Below are 10,702 nucleotides of genomic sequence, written 5' to 3' on the forward strand. Positions count from 1 at the left end.
AAGCTTTACTACAAAAAATTGTTTAAGACCAGAAGATGATAGCTAAGACTTCTGAAACCGGCCGGCAGGAGTGGCCGTGCGGTTCTAAGCGCTACAGTCTGGACCCGAGCGACCGCTAGGGTTGCAGGTTCGAATCCTGCCTCAGGCATGGATGTGTGTGATGTCCTTAGGTTAGTTAGGTTTAATTAGTTCTAAGTTCTAGGCGACGGATGACCTCAGAAGTTAAGTCGCATATTGCTCAGAGCCATTTGTTGAAACCGGTTGTCTTGAATAAAGAAAATTCTTAGCTATTTTGAACGTTGGATGATTTTTAACCCCATTTCATCCTGCTCAGATCTCATCCATGAAGAAATATACACTGCCGCGAAAAAAATGCAACATTCTCTAGGAGAAGATCATTTTATTGACCAGTGATGTCTCATGTAGTTCATCAATGAACAAGCAAATCATGACAAATTCAGGCCAAATGAAACACACAGTTACTGTAAAGGGTGCCCAAACATTGCATCAGTGTACAATTTACCCCTTCTCCCCCCCTCCCCCCTCCTCCCTCCCCCCCTCACCGCTATAACAACCCCCCACCCCCTCTCTGGCGGCATTGCAGGCAAGTATTCCCACAAGCAAATGACCATAAAGGTGCTGAATGGCATCATGCGATAGATAAACCCTAGAATATTACGCCTTTAGTTACAATATAGCAATGGTTCGTGTAGGCTCTAGACAACCAGTAAGTTCCCGCTTCATCATGTCTCATGCGTGTTCATTTATCGAGAGAACTGACGATCTTGCTGCCCAAGGCAGTTGTTGTACCGGGTGTTCAGAAAGTCTCTCCGCAGTGCCGTATGATTGTTAGCCGCGCGTGCCGTATACCGCAGTGAATACACCGAAATGAAACTCAGTGAAATACAAGTTATTAATTTATTGAATATTCATTTTTACTTACAAATTTTCACATTAAATGTTGAAACTGCCCCCGCCCCCCCCCCCCCCCCCCCCCCCCCTGTTGTTGAATACATAATTCAATTCGTCTAATCCTGTTTCCAAACACAAGCTGTAACGTTTCTTCTGTAACAGAAGCAGTGATAGTGGATATTGCAGTTTTCAATTCATCGATAGATTTTGGACGGTTGTTTTAGACAGTTGCCTTCGCTGCACCGCAGACGAAAAGTCAGGTGGTGTTAGGTCAGGCGGTCGTGGAGGCCGAAGTCCCTCTGAAATTATGCGATCACCAAAAACATCGGCAAGCAGTCACAGTGAAACGCGAGCTGTAAGCGCTGTTCCACCATCTTGTTGAAAATAACCGCTCAGTATTTCACTTAACACAAGTTCTCCTATGAATGGGTACAGAATATCACTGCAGTATCGTTGTGCGTTTATTGTTTCGTTGAAAAATAAGGGACGGCACGCGCGGCCAACAACCATAAGGCACTGCGGAGAGACTTTTTGAACGCCCCGTATAACGTGAGAAGCACGTTGCGTTGCAGCAGCCTTTTTTGGAGGTGCGTTGTCCTGTTGAAAAATCATGTCACCTTCCCGCCGAAGAAATGGCAGCACCCACGGATAAAACCTGTGCAATATGGCAGGCAAGCACCAAATGTGACCGTGAATTGTAACTGATGCCCCCCACCCCCACCCAACATGAAACCTGGAATGGGACCTGCATGTTGTGGACGAATGCACTCCGCAATAGCCTCACCATGACTGTGCAGTACGCCTGTACGTCCATCACTCGCATACAGACGGAACCTTCTCTCATCACTGACAACAGAGCGCCGTTTCACCCTTCAAAAAAATGGCTCTGAGCACTATGGGACTCAACTGCTGTGGTCATAAGTCCCCTAGAACTTAGAACTACTTAAACCTAACTAACCTAAGGACATCACACACATCCATGCCCGAGGCAGGATTCGAACCTGCGACCGTAGCGGTCGTGCGGTTCCAGACTGTAGCGCCTTTAACCGCTCGGCCACGCCGGCCGGGTTTCACTCTTCAGTCGGTCCTTTGACGACACCAGGGTGGCCATATGTAAATCGTCGGTAGGGCATGGTTCTACGCTAGAATGAATGTTCCAGAGCCTGTTCACACAGCACGCTTACAACACATTCGCAGTTATCTCACAAATAGCTTGTTTGTGGACCAGTTTTACTTCAATGATTTTGTTGCTATTGTATATATTCATCAATTTCATTTTTCGCTATAAATTATGATACACTGCATATGTTACCGAAAGAAAATAATATGGACATTCCAAGATTTATGACAGATATCGCACTGTTCATTAATTCAGTATTTACGTGTACGTTATGACATGTGCAGGGAAACGTGAATGTCACAAGATTCCATCATAGGCATCTTTTTTGTAGAAAATTATAGCAAAGAAGGATGACTTGACAATTTTGAAATGGAATTCGCAACAAGAACTTCCTTTTTCACAATTTTCCCGTTCAAGGTGTTCGACTAATCCCCGTACCCGCTAAGAAACGGAACTGAAGACTTGTGCCGACCCGTTCAGTCATGTGAGCAGTCTCAGCAATATCCATTCGCAAAGTAGCAAGTGAACTTCAGCTCGTATGATCAACAGTGATTGACCACAATAAAAAGATCTGACAGTGCTTTAGACTGGTGTTTATGGACAAACTATCTGACAACGACGTGGAGTAGTGAGTTGCAACCTGCCGCACTTTGTTGGAACAGTTTCTAAATGGTGTCCTTCATTTTCTTATGAAAGTGCCGTATATAGCATTACACCCATACCAACATTGTTTCTTGGTCTAAGGAATGCCCGCATCACGTGAAGGACTTAGAAAGGAACCTGTCTCATATAATAATATGGGGTGGGATGTCGGCACAATGCTTGTCCGTTCCTTGTTATGGGGAATAAACAAGTTGACCTGGCTCACTGCCGGAACAAGACTAATGAAAAATTAAGCGAAAGTGTCAAGTAAGCCTGTTCGGGAATAACTCCAGAGATACTCCATAAGGTGTCAAGTAGGACTTGGATATCAAGAGATCTTTGTGTAAAACACGATGGTGCACTTATAGATTCACTGAAGACTTTTTTTTAACGTTGGTATTAAAATGTACACTATACGGTTTTGAAAGAGGTAGACCTACACCCAAGCTACAGTATATTTCTTATGTGTACTAAGAGAGTCGAGTGTTTGCATTTTAAATCAAATATATGATGGTTCTACCCACCTTTAGACGATCGGTATATATTGTAGAAAATGGTGCTAAAAATTATCCAAAGTTTCTCTAGTTCTGATTCCCTGTTAAAAGCATCACCCGTAAATACTAAACATGCTGTTTGTGAAAGAGAGTAAGTGCTGAGGAGAATATACAGCACGCTTGCTTGCTTTGTAGCACAGTCATCCTCACAGCAATATGGATGTGACCAGTAAATTCCATCTCCTACGTAAAACTGAAATCAGTGTTACTGTTGGCTGCACCCTGATTCCTTGCTCATTCTCTCATTATCTGTCCCTCTTTCTTTCTCTCTCAATCTCTCCCCCCACCTCCGTCACAGACTCGGCATCACTGGAAACAGTTCGCACTTAACTTCCGCTAATAATAAAGCTGCAGCATTCCCGAGAAAATTCCGATAACAGGAAAAACGCTTGGCGCATTCCGACCGCCGATACTGGAACGCCTGCAGTCTCAGGCATGTTGCCCAGTACTGCTGCTAGCGCTCCCTCCCGCACCGTACCAACACTCTTAACTATTTCTGTTACTAGATAAGTGGACGCTTTGTTTTGTCCATATTAGGTTAATTGTTGCATAACCACATCACTAAGGACTGAGCAGCTGGGTAGCGGGGTGAGTGAAGACGCTATATCTACCCGAATAAAATCGATATAGCCCTAAATGATCTTGCGAGCTAAGACTTCATGAAAATTCGAGCTGCCGTTATACAAAACTGGGTCATAATGCACATTTTAACGAGAAAATCTGAGATGTAGTGCTTTCTCAACAAAGACTGAACGCTCAATAGTGTTATCGTTTCATTTTTTTTTTTTAATATCAGACCACTATTAGCTATACAATAACAAGAAATATTTGCTACTATACTAGAGAACAAAATATATAAAATCACAGTTGCTGCATGGTTCATGAATTCACCGACATGAGTCTTCTGAACCAGACCTAATCACAATGGTAAGAAAAGGGAAGACATATTTTTCACACTATCTGATAATCAGTTGGAACAAACAATTGATGAACAGTATAAGAGCAAATTTTATCTATGCGGTACAGCGTAAGAGTTGAAAAAGTTTAACTGCTAAAAACAGTTGATCTTATCCCTTCTGTTGTCAGTTTCCTGTTGGTTTGTTGTAGTCTTTTTATCTTTTTCTAGCTCGTACCAGTCTGTATATCTGCGTCCAGTTACTAATATGTTCAATAATCAGTTTCACATATTTTAAAATGAGGCTGCGTATCCTTCCAGCACTGCTTCTTCCAATGACTACTGTTTTGGGTGCCACCCGTAGTACACATGATTTCTTCCCTCGTCTACCGTTCACATTCTAATACCCGTTTAGCCTATGCTTTACCTGTCTTCTTTAATTTTAGGTTCCCTTCTGTAGCATCACATCTTTTTTTAATTAAAAAAAGTTTCTAATTTCTTCTTCTCCATTTTGTCAGGCCTCGTGTTAGAGTTCCATACATGCCATTTTTCCTTATCTTCGTTTGTTCCTACAGTCTTTCTAACATTTAGATGGGTGAAACTTCCGGGCAGATTTTTACTGTGTGCCGGACCGAGACTCGAACTCGGGACCTTTGCCTTTCGCCGGCAAATGCTCTAAGAAAAATATTGGCTCCCCACGAAATTTATGGCCAATTTTGAGCTTTACGTCCTGCATTACATGTTAATGACATAAACTCAATCACTTGAAAATGGCATAAAAGGCCGAAACCTAGGTCGTTATTAAACAAGCAACAATACACTCAGAATGAGATTTTCACTCTGCAGCGGAGTGTGCGCTGATATGAAACTTCCTGGCAGATTAAAACTGTGTGCCGGACCGAGACTCGAACTCGGGACCTTTGCCTTTCGCGGGCAAGTGCTACAGAATACAGTCAAATGGCGGTGTCTTCATTTAAAAATTACTGTATGACTGTTGCCCAGCAACATCAAAACGGAATGTATCTAGTTGCTCTGTACGTCCGCAGCTCGTGGTCGTGCGGTAGCGTTCTCGCTTCCCGCGCCCGGATTCCCGGCGGGGTCAGGGATTTTCTCTGCCTCGTGATGACTGGTGTTGGGTGATGCCCTTAGGTTAGTTAGGTTTAAGTAGTTCTAAGTTTTAGGGGACTGATGACCATGGATGTTAAGTCCCATAGTGCTCAGAGCCATTTTCGTTCCATACTATATCTGCCATGCTGACAGGACCAGAAATATCTTGTTGCTTCAAGGCCGCAAGGCGATGAGCCAGAACGCAACGAACTAAATCTCACTTAAAGTAAGTTGGTAGCGAAAAGAGAAGTCTCATACATCATACATATAAATTCTTGTTAGGAATAGTTTGCGAATGTGTCAGGAGGAACATACGTGGTTCGATGCAAAAAAAAAAAAAAAATGTTCACAGTTGCTCTCCGTACGTCGGGCGGCGTAATTCCACTTGCGCTTTCAGCAGAGGCGCTGGGAAGAGGAAGCGTGTAAACTTTAATTAATGGAGCTCCCCTGCAGCCCCCGCAACGAGTAATCTGGCGGCTAGCTGGACAGCCGACGAATTCGGTATAAAACAACGCCTCTTCTCCCTCCCTGCCTCGCTCGCTCGCTTCCGTCTGCCAGGATGGGCAGAAATTCGCTTTCATTTTGCTGTATGTGCATTGCGCCAATCGACCGGCTATACAGAACGCGGTGAGTGCTCTTCAAGAGTCGGAAAGAGAATTCCAGGGGGGGGAAAAAAGTTCGCAGCTGAGTCCTCCTGGCATCTCGAACAAGTTGCGTCGCAGGTGGCCGCAATTTCATTTTACTGGTCCGTACTTCTGTTTAATGACCGACGTTCCTATAGAATTCATACCGCGCCGGCGTACGTCCGCACGAAATAGCGCTTTCCTCTGTACCGCACGCGCTGTAATAATTGCTTTTTGAAGAATGTGCCGCTCTTTTTCGGTCGAACACAATAGGCGTATATTTTCTTTTTAATATTCATGTCGCTTAGTGTTCCGTTAACAGGTTTTCCGCCAGCTGCTCTGTAGTTGCGAAACGGTTGATGGATCAACTTTGTCCTCAGCTTCCAATTTCCTCGTTGCTCAAACTCTCTACATTTACGGCTTCCTAGATCATCTCCGTGTTTCGTGTTTCTGCCGTCGTCATAAATAGTTATTTTTTTATTTGTGTCGTATTTTATTCCCGTATTGCTCTCTTTCCGTCTGTCTTGCAAGTTGCGTGTAAACTGGTTTCCATTTCTGAGCTATTTGCTCATACACCAAGCCAAGCCTCACATACACACACACACACACACACACACACACACACACACACACACATCTCTGTATGTTTCGTGATTGTTGTCTATGCCCATGCGTGAATAACGGTCACTTTACCGTCATTCCTAACTGAACCACATCTGTTACATATCAGTTACATTCCAGTATTTAGTCTCCGATAAAACAGTCACAGACGTGCCAACTTGGATTCAGTATTACCCGTTTCCTTCGTCAGACGCAATTATCAATTTATCATTTCCCTAGTTCTGGGCCGGCCGCTGTGGCCGAGCGGTTCCAGGCACTTCAGTCCGGCACCACGCGGTCGGTACGGTCGCAGGTTCGAATCCTGCCTCGGGAATGGCTATGTGTGATGTCCTTAGTTAGTTAGGTTTAAGTAGTTCTAAGTTCTAGGGGACTGATGACCTCAGATGTTAAGTCCCATAGTGCTCAGATCCATTTGAACCAAGTGCTGGCGGCAGCACCTTAGGGGTTTAAAGGACCGTTCGGCATCATAGTCAAACGTGATGGTTGGAAAGCAAACAAGCTGGGTTTTTGTTCTACTATTTTGTTTGTTGCGAACCGGCTGTGGACTTATTGGGCCGTCGTTAATAAACAAGAACTAACGTCCACTAGACATCGTCAGAAATAAAGATAGCATCAACAAACACATATGGTGAGGAATGTCGAATCGAGCGCTCACTCGTGTTATACACCAAAAAGTTAAATAAGAATTTACATAAAAGATACATAGTGTGTTCCGGCACATTTCGTTCACATTAAAGCAGAACATCTCGTCGCTAGAATTGACGTCGCCGCTGGTGTCACTGCGGACACGCCAAGAATCTTCGAACGGACACGATCGTCAATGGTCCGACGACATACTGCGTGTATATTACAGACCAATTGTCGCGCATTTCAGCAGTTCCTGTGAATGAAAAAACTGTAATTAGTATGCTAAACTATCTTCTGTGTAACCCGTCCGTATCAAATTGCCGTCAGGGACCATATGTACTATAACTAAATACATTTTTTTATGTTCTCAACCTCCTGTGATCATTTGAACGAATAGTTGAGGAACACATACAGTTGTCAACTCCTCCCTTCTCATAACACAATATTCCAACCTTCGCTGATTCTTTCACAGGCATATTTCTTTTTCCGCAGTGCAGTTTAATAACTAAAATGACATCGAATCTACAGACGTGTAGCCCACGTAGCGCTCTACGCTCTTGTCGCAGAAATAGTTAATTTCGCCTCATTTCGGGAGTAGCTTCATTTTTATCACAAATACTGTACTGTGGCATCTACAATTCGGGCTGAGTACAAAATACTGCTTCGTCCCTCTATAACTAGGAAGATCAACATACTGATCATGCGTGTCAAACTACCCTGTTTCCTAAGGCGTAGAGGCTGGTTGTGTGAAGTCAAAGGACGGTCTAAACATCAACACGCCAGTGCGGAACAAAATACAGCCCTCGAATGCGAAAGATAGAAAACAAACATCAAATTAACTTATGGTAAACAGTAGATGCTAAGCAAAACACTAATCTACACTACAGAAATTTCTCGGAACTGGAGTATAGACGAAAAAGAAAAAAAATCAAAGTGAATTATTCAAATGGCTCTAAGCACTATGGGACTTAACAACTGAGGTCATGAGTCCCCTAGACGTAGAACTACTTAAACCTAACTGATCTAAGGACATCACACATCCATGCCCGAGGCAGGATTCGAACCTGCGACCGTAGCCGCAGCGCGGTTCCGGACTGAAGCGACTAGAACCGCTGGGCCACAGCGGCCGGCAAAGTGGGTTAAGCTTTATAGATTTTCCTATCAAAAATTAAAGTGAGGAAGAATTGCAGGACTTGTTACGTGGAATGAACAGTCTAATGGTACAGAATATAAGTTCAGAGTAAATCAGAGAAAGATGAAAGTAATTAGAAGTGGCAGAAACGAGAACAGCGAGAAACTTTACATCTGGATTGGGATCACGAAGTAGACGAAGTTAAGGAATTCTGCTATCTTGGTTAGCAAAATAACCCGTGACGGACGGAGCAAGGAGGACATAAAAATAATATTAACACTGGCAAAGAGGATATTACTGGCCAAGAGAAGTTTACGGGCTTTAATTTGAGGAAAACATTTCTGGGAATGTACGTTTGGTGCTCACAAGGGAACCTCCCAATCGCACCCCCCCTCAGATTTAGTTATAAGTTGGCACAGTGGATAGGCCTTGAAAAACGGAACACAGATCAATCGAGAAAACAGGAAGAAGTTGTGGGGAACTATGAAAAAAATAAGCAAAATATACAAACTGAGTAGTCCATGCGCAAGATAGGCAAAATCAAGGATCATGTGAGCTCAGGAGCGCCGTGGTCCAGTGTTTAGCGTGGGCAGGTGCGGAACAAGAGGTCCTTGGTTCAAGTCTTCCCTCGACAGAAAAGTTTACTTCCTTTATTTTCGCAAGATTATGATTTGTCCGTTACTTCATTGACGTCTCTGTTCACTGTAATAAGTTTAGTGTCTGTGTTTTGCGACCGCACCGCAAAAACGTGCGATTAGTAGACGAAAGGACGTGCCTCTCCAATGGGAACCGAAAACATTTGGTCGCAAGGTCATAGGTCAACCGATTCCTCCACAGGAAAACACGTCTGATATATTCTATACGACACTGGTGAGGGCATGTGCGTCACATGACAGGAATATGTTGTCGACCCACCTAACCTGTACACTTGGCGAATGGGTAAAAAGATTCTTCTACATTGCCCGATTTAGGTTTTCTTGTGGATGTGAGAATTACTCCCAAAAAAGTGTTGAAAACATAAGAGTTTGTCACATAAACTGCAACAAATGAATCCAACAGTTTCACAGTCGCAGACTTTTCCCTGTGCTCTGTAAAAACATATGTTTTTAGCGTTTTCAAATTTTTCCGTGTGTAGACTGTCAAATCCTGCATATGTCCAAGCAAATCTGAACATGTCCTGGAAGTTTGGAGAGCGAAGTTGATTATGTGTGAGTGCCTGAACTTTGATAATTGTCTGAAAATAAAAAATAAAATTTTACTCTCGAAGAAAGACTTGAACCAAGGACCGCCCGCTCAGCAGCTGCTCACGCTAACCACGAGACCACGGCGCATCTATGCTTACATTGTCCTTGATGTTGTTTATCTTGCGTATGAACTACTCAGTTTGACTATTTTACTTCTTTTTTTCATAGTTTCACACAGCTTCTTCCTGTTTTATCGATTGATCTGAGTTCAGTTTTTCAAGGCCTATCCACTGTGCCAACTTATAACTAGATCTGAGGGGGGTGCGATGGGGAGGTTCCCTTGTCAGTATTTTATGGTAGAAAGACATGGACTGTGGGAAAACCGGAACAGAAGAGAGTCGAAGCATCTGAAATGTGATACTATCAAACGAATGTCGAAAATTATGTAGACTGATAAGACAAGGAATGCAGAGGTTCTCCGTGGAATCAGCTAGGAAAGGAATACACAGAAAACGCTGTCAAGAAGAAGAGACAGGACGATAGGACACGTATTAAGACATCAGGAAATAACTTCCGTCGTACTAGAGAGAGCAACAGATGATAAAAACTGTAGGCGAAGACAGAGCTTAAAACATATCCAACAAATAACTGAGGACGTTAGGTGGAAGTGCACTGCGAGATGAAGAGGTATAGGCAACAGAGAAAGTCGTCACGGACCGCTTGAAGTCAAAAGACTGATGAAAAAAGGAAAAACCTTCTCAGGGAGAAATGTGGCAACTGCTGAAAATTTCATATTATGTGAAGCTACTTTTTTCAGATATTATGGTAAATTTCACTCTCTCTCTCTCTCTCTCTCTCTCTCTCTCTCTGTCTCACAGATGCACACACAGACGGATATGTGGTCAAAGGTTTTTATGGCCGAATATTGCACTCCTTTTCGTGCTATACTAATGGTGACTGAAGGATGTAGTAAGTAATTTCTCGTTTTAGTATCAAATTTATCAATGGCACAGTATCTAAGGTTTTTAGAGGAAAACATGTATCACTAGGAAGAAATACGAAAGGGCTTAGCGTTCAGGAGTACATTCTACGTTTCGTTGTGCAAGCCTGCAGTATAGGTTCGTCATGAGAAAAAAATACACATCAAGAGAATCATTCTGCGTAGGGTTCTGACACCTGTTTTTGGTTTAACGAATATTCTGGTATAGCAGAACATTCGAACTTTGCATTCACGTATGAACGAAAACGTAACATTTGCAATTGCAGTGACCGGGAAACCATTTTG

The sequence above is a fragment of the Schistocerca cancellata genome, chromosome 7, assembly GCF_023864275.1.
Source record: "Schistocerca cancellata isolate TAMUIC-IGC-003103 chromosome 7, iqSchCanc2.1, whole genome shotgun sequence".
In the NCBI taxonomy this organism is placed as follows: Eukaryota; Metazoa; Arthropoda; class Insecta; order Orthoptera; family Acrididae; genus Schistocerca; species Schistocerca cancellata.